At 45.5% G+C, this 7,717-nt stretch overlaps 1 pseudogene; it reads left to right on the top strand.

Annotated features, from left to right (window-relative positions):
- The first annotated feature begins 2,121 nt into the window (after positions 1–2,121).
- LOC136658133 (5S ribosomal RNA) lies at positions 2,122–2,238 on the top strand (annotated as a pseudogene).
- The last annotated feature ends 5,479 nt before the right edge of the window (positions 2,239–7,717 follow it).

Genomic DNA, 7,717 nt, shown 5'->3' with positions numbered 1-7,717 from the left:
TAACAGAAGCTTGCAAACTAATACATGAAGAATAGAAGCCAGGAAGTTGGCTGAGCAAAGGTCCTAATGAATGTTTTTAACTTCAAAAAGCAGAATTTTGCATTTTTATTGGGCATCTTATCCGGCACCATTGCTTTGCACAGCAGACCATAACCTGATCAGTGTTATTATGTTGCATTGTATTCTCACACTCCACAAGTGGGCCAGATCTTACTTTGAACACTATTGCAGAAAACCACAGGTAGAATGGCTGGGTAAAACAGCTTCTTGCCATCATTTGGGCAAATGTGGAGGAACAACAGGGCTTTGCAGGGTGGTAGGGTTGGCTCTGTAGTGTCCTTAGAACTACTGTCTTCACTGATCTTACATCAAATTTCTACAACTTAACATTTGGTCTTTGCATTATGGAAATACGTTCTATACACTAGACAAGAAGTAGTCTAAGAGCTGGTGTGGTTTTGGGGGAAAACAGGAAGTAGCTTTAGATAGGAGATAAGGGCTTTGTAAACAAGCTGCAGAGGAGATCAGAGGGGGCCTGCAGGAGGCCAGCGCTCTCCCCTAGTAAATAAAAAAGTCCCCTGGCAGAGGTAGTGATCTCTGCAGCACTGTTGCTGCCTCCCTTCCTGCCCACTCCTGTAGAAGTTTGGGAACCATTGGTATAGTGCAGGGGTGCCCAAACCTGGGCCCGGGGCCACTTGCAGCCCTCAGAGACCCTCAATCCGGCCTGTGGGGAGCCCCCAGTCTCCAATTAGCCTCTGACCCTCCAGAAACTTGCTGGAGCCTGTGCTGACCTGACATGACTGCTCTCAGCATGAGGGCAACTGTTTGACCTCTCGTGTGAGTTGTGGGATGAGGGCTCTGTCCACTGCTTGCTCTTTCACATCTGAAGCAGCAGCAGCAGCAGCAGCAAAGGAAAGGCTGGCTTTGCTTGGTGCAAAACCTTTTATTGGCCTTGAGCTATTGCGAGACCTTCATTCATTCATATTAGTTCCACCTCTAATATATTCATTTATGTAAACTTATTCAAATTTGAAATGTAAATTAATTCTTTTTATTCCAGGACCCCAACACAGTGTCAGAGAGATGATGTGGCCCTCCTGCCAAAAAGTTTGGACACCCGTGGTATAGTGCATAAGAGATTGACTGCATAATCCTATACATGCCTACTCAGAAGCAAGTCCCATTGTATACAGTGCAGTTTACTACAAGGGAAGTGTGTATAGGATTGAAACCTCAGATGTGCATCAGGACCTCCCTGGTTGAAATGTCACTTTATGTCATGCACTCATACTAGGTAGTCTTAAAGCAAGTAACTCCCTCCCCGCTTCAGTTGCAATATGAGGATGAAAACACTTAGGACACAATCCTAACCAACTTTCCAGCACTGATCTAGCAGCAGTGCAGCCCCAAGGTAAATGCCCTTACCTTGAGGAGGTCCCTTTGACTGCCTCTCCACCGCAGGATGCAGTGCATGCCCCATAGGCACAGCTATATCAGTGCTGGAAAGTTGGTTAGGATTGCACCCTTACTTGCCTTACAGGTTTGTTGTCAGGATTACATGAGAATAATACACATGACGTATTTTGCACAACCAGAGAGTACTATCCAAATACTGAGCATGATTACTCATTTTCCATGCAGACTTTGAAATCAACCAAGGAGAGGGCTAAAAATCAAGAGCACTCCAAGTTTCTGTATTAGCGGTTGAATGTGTCGAAGCACATTGGAGTGCTGTGAAGCTGCCTCAGGTTTGCCACACCCCCCTCAACACTCCTGCGAGTGCTCTGATTGGGAGAGAAGCCTGGAAGAGCTCCACAGGTGGGCGGGTCATGGAGGGAGTGAGGGCAAGCAGCAAGAGCAAGGAGGGAGTAAGGGCGAGGCAGAAAGTGAAAGTGGGTCCAGAGCCAGAAGCAGCTGGCTGGAAAAGGATCCCTAAGAGACCATTTTCCTTGCCTGCAACGCCCCAAAGTGACCCTGCCTGCGTTGCCTCCACTGACAGGGCTTTGGCAGTAAGGGCACCCGGCCACAATCCTGTCCACTCTTACCTAGGAGTAAGCCCCATTGACTATAATGGGGCTTACTTCCAAGTAGGCGTACAAGGCTTGGTTGCACTCTCTTGAAGACGTGAACTGTTACCCTGCACATGCCCGATCTTGTCTGATCTCGGAAGCTAAGCAGGGTCAGGCCTGGTTAGTACTTGGATGGGAGACCGCCTGGGAATACCAGGTGCTGTAGGCTTATACCATAGTCTTTCGAGACTGAAGGTTGCCAGCCATGATGCTTTTCTCTTCCCCCACCCCACCTCCTCACCTCCTGCACACACATTCCCTCCTCATAACTGCAGTTAACCCCTCTCTTACTGCCCTCACCTTCCCTCCCCCTTCCCCACCTTCCGAAGTACAGAGTCAGTTGCCTCCCGTTCTCTCTCTCCCCCCCACACCAGTGAATCCTGGTGTGGAATAACCACACTTTCCTGAGAGTAAGCCCCACTGAACAAAATGGAACTTACTTCTGAGTAGACCTGGTTAGGATTGTGCCCTCAATGTATTAGGCTGCAATCCTAACCACACTTTCCTGTGAGTAAGCCCCATTGAACAAAATAGGACTTACTTCTGAGTAGACCTGGTTAGGATTGTGCCCTTAGTTATATTAATTAAATTAATTGTAACATAATAATGTAATTAAAAACTAGTAGTGTGCCTTGACAACTTTAGTGCCTTGTTAGTGTGCCGTGAGCTGAAAAAGATTGAAAATGGCTGATCTATATTGTCTGAAATGAGATGAACATCCTAGAATTCCTTGCAATGGCAACAAGGATGTTGGGTTGAAAGTCTTGGTGGATCTTGCACACTTGCCCAGTTTCAGATTTCAACCTAGCATTTCTACCCTGTGACACAGAATGCATCTGTTTAAACTGCACATGGTGTCATTGCTACCCTTGAACAATTGCTGCCCATGCAGCTGCCTGGGTTGCTTGCAGAGTTAGGGCCATCCTGCTTACAGTACAGTATTCAAAGCTTCTGTCAATGAATGCACAGCCAGTTAAAATGTTTTATAAATAATATTTCAATTGTTGATTGGGTGGAGGTTCTAATATTTGCAAATACAAAAGTCCCCAAATTCCCCTTTTTAAAATTCTTCATAGTCTTGGAACATTCATCATTGCAGGCTTGGCAGCTCATCTAGCATGTCAAGGGACCCATATTTACTCATATTTAGAAGTCTGGCTGACAAGATCTCTGTCATCATGGGAAGAACAATCTGCCCTTCAGACAATCTGTTTCCATTTCCATTCCATTTTCTTGTATAGCAAGAAAATGAACTTTCAGCCTATCTCAGGTAATGTATTTAATAGGAGCCATTATCCTTTCAGCAACTGACATGGCACATCTGCCATGCAGTGTATACTTAAATTAATCAAATAGACACTGAAGGACTCTATCTCAGCCGACTTGGACCTACTGGAAACCATTCATTGCTCCCATGTCCCAATTTGGATTAAAGACAACATTGCTGCAATTGACTGATTAAGACATTTTTCCCTCCATTTGACAACTTTGATATGCCATGGATTTCTACAGGTGGCTGAATCATTTTTACAAGGTATGCCTGCAAAAATAACTGTCAAAATTTCAGGATCAATGGCAAAAGTAGTAAGTAGAGCTTCCACAACATTGAGAATTCAATAGACTGGACTTATGGAAGCCTACAGAACTGACATCATGCCAAAGAGTAATATTTAGCATTTATAGAGTTCAGTGGTTCTCAAACATTTTAGCACTGGGACTCACTTTTTAGAATGACAATTTGTTGTGACCCACTGGAAGTAATGTAATTGACCTGCAAGTGATGTCATGGCTTGAAGAGACATCAAGCAGGAAATTTCAACACCCCTTACACAACAAAATCAAATTTAAATTAAAAGTTTACAATAAGTTTAAAAAGTTTAAAAATAAAGAAAAACCCTCCTAACCCTCCCAAATAATTGCTGTCTGTTTTCAAAAAAGTCCCCATACATCCCAAAGGCTTCAATGCTACCCATACTTACCTGGGAATAAGCCCCATTGATTCTCATTGTTAAAAGCATATAGATAGCAGCCTGTTAAAAGTACAGAACTGTAACATTTCCCCAGATGCAGTCACATACCATGGGAGCATCAAGTTTAATGTATCTCAAATAAAATACACATTGAAATGAATGGGGATTCACCTGAAATTGGCTTGTGACCCACATAGTGGGTCCCCACCCACAGTTTGAGAAACACTGCATTTCAAGTATTCAAAAGCACATACTGTACATTATTTCAGAAATCTTAACAACCACTCTGTAAGACAGCCCCATCTGCAATATGGGGATAACACTGGCCATCAACAAGGCAGTGTATTTTCAGCTCAAAGACGCTTAGGGCCCAATCCTATTTTTCCCCCCTCCCCCGCCAATGCAACAGCACCAAAATGACATACTGGTGCATTCTATGGTGGAGGGGGGGCAGTTTCAGATGTCTTTCTGAGTAAGGGAGCAGTTGTTTTCTTATACTAGAGTAAGGCTCGGCAGTGCAGGAGAAGTCTATTTGGACCTGCACTAGCTAAATAGCTGGCACAGGGCCACATGGACCCGCGCTGTGGGATTGTGTCTGGGAAAGGGGTTAGGATTCAGCAGCTGCTGCCAAACCTGCCCCCTTCCTGGACCTGATACGCTCACCCCATTCCCCCAGTTTAACCCCTCCCCGCCCCATTACTTCCTCCCCTATCCCTCCCACTGGCTGGTGAGCGATGATGCAGGCAGTAAGGTGAAGGCTTTCCTGCTGGTGCTCTTTGCAGTGCACTGAGTAGTGCGATGTTCAAGCACCTTTTACTATTAGCACTGACTGCTATATGGCAGTCGGCGAAAGTGGAAGAAGGGCACCAATTTCATGCAGTAAGTAGAGGATGGTCTCTTATTGAACGTGTTGCTGAGGAAAGATTTGAGCACGGAACTTCCAAGTTCATGATTTACCCTCTCAAGGGTAAATACTAAGCTTAAAGATTCAGTCTATCAAATGATTTGTTTTTTAAATTTAAAGGGAAGTTACTCAGAGAGGCTAAATGTTTACAACCATTATCTTGTAAGTACAGGTCCAGACTATTTATATGCGGATTTTTTATACACGGATTTGACTCAACACAAATGGCCCCTGCAAATGAGAAAGAATGTGCTGATCCCTGGAGAAGGGGAAAATGCATCCCTTTAAAATCAGTTTTAGAAACTGAACAGTCTTTTAACAATAGTCTCCTTAATGAGATGGGGGAGGCAGCTGGCTGACAATCCATCAATCCTTCTCTCCCCAGTGGACTCCTCCCTTCCCCCTGACCCCTGAAAGAAAGGTGATCCCTTTGCATTGGTGAAGGGAGGGGCTGAGTGTAAGCTCTTGCAGGGGGACCCATTGATGGATTGTCTTGTTAATGACTCTTAACTTACATAGCAAAGGTCAGCAAGGCTGTTTTTAAATCAATGGAGCAAAGAAACTTTGTTTTTTAAATTGATTTGATATAGTGAATTTTTTTGCCATCCATGTGAGTGCTTGGAATTCATAGTCCCAACCTGTAAATATATTTTATTCTCATAAGGAACTAAATTTACTCTTGTGGATCCAACACAATTGTAAAACATGAGCTCTACTGTGTTTCAAAATATTTTTCAGGAAACACTTGAGCCTTGGGAGTTAAAAATATATTTTTCCCCTGGCTACATCTTTTAATCTCATATGTATGAAAAACATTCTGAGCATATATTAACAGCACACAAGTCATTGCTAAGGGATAATTCAGACATTACCTAGGAATGAGAGTTTAAGAATCATAAACAGCTTCGGTCCCTTGACTCCTGCTATAATGTCTGACAGCCCAATCCTGAGCTGCCTGACACATGGGGCTGCAGGGGTGCTGAAAATGGCTTCTGTTGCATCCTGCACGCTTTGCAGGCACCGCTGGCGGCTCCTTGGGAGAAGGGAACTTTCGTCACCTTCCCCCATGTAAGCTGAGTAGCCCTGCAATGGGGCTACTTGATTCCACGCCGACCCTTGGGTCAGCATAGAATTTTAAGCCTCCATGTTGGGTCGGTGGCCCAAAACGGAAACTCAGGTACTGGTGGAGCCTCCCTCCCACCACACTCCCTCCCCCGGCACACCTCCTTCCAAACTTCTCCCCGCCTCCCCTCGCCCTGAAACACCGCCTCTCCCCACACCTCCACCTAACTCGCCGCTGCTCGGTGGTCCATGTGACCGCTAAGCGGTGGAGCTTTGGCACTCACCCGGTGCTAGTCCAGTGCTGGCTGACACTGGGCTACCACTGGCAGAGCACCAGCGCTAGGGCCCTTACGACAGTGTGTGGTGCATCAAGCTCAGGATTGGGCTCTAAGACATAGGCCTGTTGAGACATTCAGTGGGTCCCAGCTGTTCATCTGTGGGTGTTTAAAAGGTGTGCGAAAGGGCTTTGCACTTGGGGCAAATTGCTTAAAGCAGGGGTGTCCAAACCTTTTGGCAGGAGGGCCACATCATCTCTCTGACACTAAGTCAGGGGCGGGGGGGGGGAAGAATTAATTTACATTTAAAATTTGAAGAAATTTACATAAATGAATATATTAGAGATGGAACTTATATGAATGAATGAATGTGTTGCAATAACTCAAGGCCTATGAAAGGGCTTGCACAGCCTTTTCTTCGCTGCTGGTGCTGCATCACAGATGTGAAACAGCAAGCAGTGGAGGAGCCTTTCTCCCACAGCTTATGTGAGAGGTCGAACTGTTGGCGGTCATGCTGACAGCAGTTGTGGCAGGCCAGTACGGGCTCCAGCAAGTCTCCAGAGGGCCAGAGACTCATTGGAGACTAGGGGCTCCCTGCGGGCCAGACAGGGAGTCCTTGAGGGACGAAGTGGCCCCAGGGACAGGGTTTGGGCACCCCTGGCTTAAAGGAACAAATTGCAAGGATACTGCTTTCATGTGAGACTCATACTGGAGATGACCACTCCTGATAATTCTGTCCATCCTGTGGAATGCATTACTATGTTATTGCACTGCCAGCATAATTATATATTTGCGAGACCAAATTCTATCTTGCATAAAAGAGGATAAAATCAGAAGTAGCACAGAACTCTGCCATTTATGACTAGCACCTATCCATAATAGGCAAACACATTACATATAATAATGACATACTTATAATAATGACATAACATATTTATGTTACTATTATTTAGGTCTTCTGAGTATCCTACTAGTGAGTGAGTTAATTTTTAAAGTAATCTGATTCCAAGCTCACCACCACAATGCAATGGAAACCTGGTCCCTGTTCAGTTCACATCTTACTGTTCTGCCCAGGCACCGCATGTAGTTCTCCTTGATCGGGGGACAGGAATGCTCTGGGCAGTTGCACCTGCTGCCTGGTGTCCCAGAAGGCTGTGTGACAGGATATCTGAGCAGCTGCAGCTGCCCAGAGCATCCTCATCCTCTGATTGAGGAAGATTACATGCGGTGCTCGGGTAGAACAGTAAGGTCAGCTCACCGGGCAGATGGATTTGTCTGAAGCCCGGATCTGGTCCCTGGGCCAGGGACTGAGCAGCCTAGATCTAGAAGATGCAATTTTTCCAGGGGCTAGCTGGCAATACAAAAATCACGTGTTCTGCTACTGAGAAACAGTCCATCACCTAGGTAGAGTGCAACCTGCATATTCCCATTACACAC

This window comes from Tiliqua scincoides, chromosome 7, assembly GCF_035046505.1.
Source record: "Tiliqua scincoides isolate rTilSci1 chromosome 7, rTilSci1.hap2, whole genome shotgun sequence".
NCBI lineage: Eukaryota > Metazoa > Chordata > Lepidosauria > Squamata > Scincidae > Tiliqua > Tiliqua scincoides.
The sequence above is the reverse complement of the archived record's forward strand: the minus strand, read 5'-3'. Positions and strand labels throughout refer to the sequence as shown.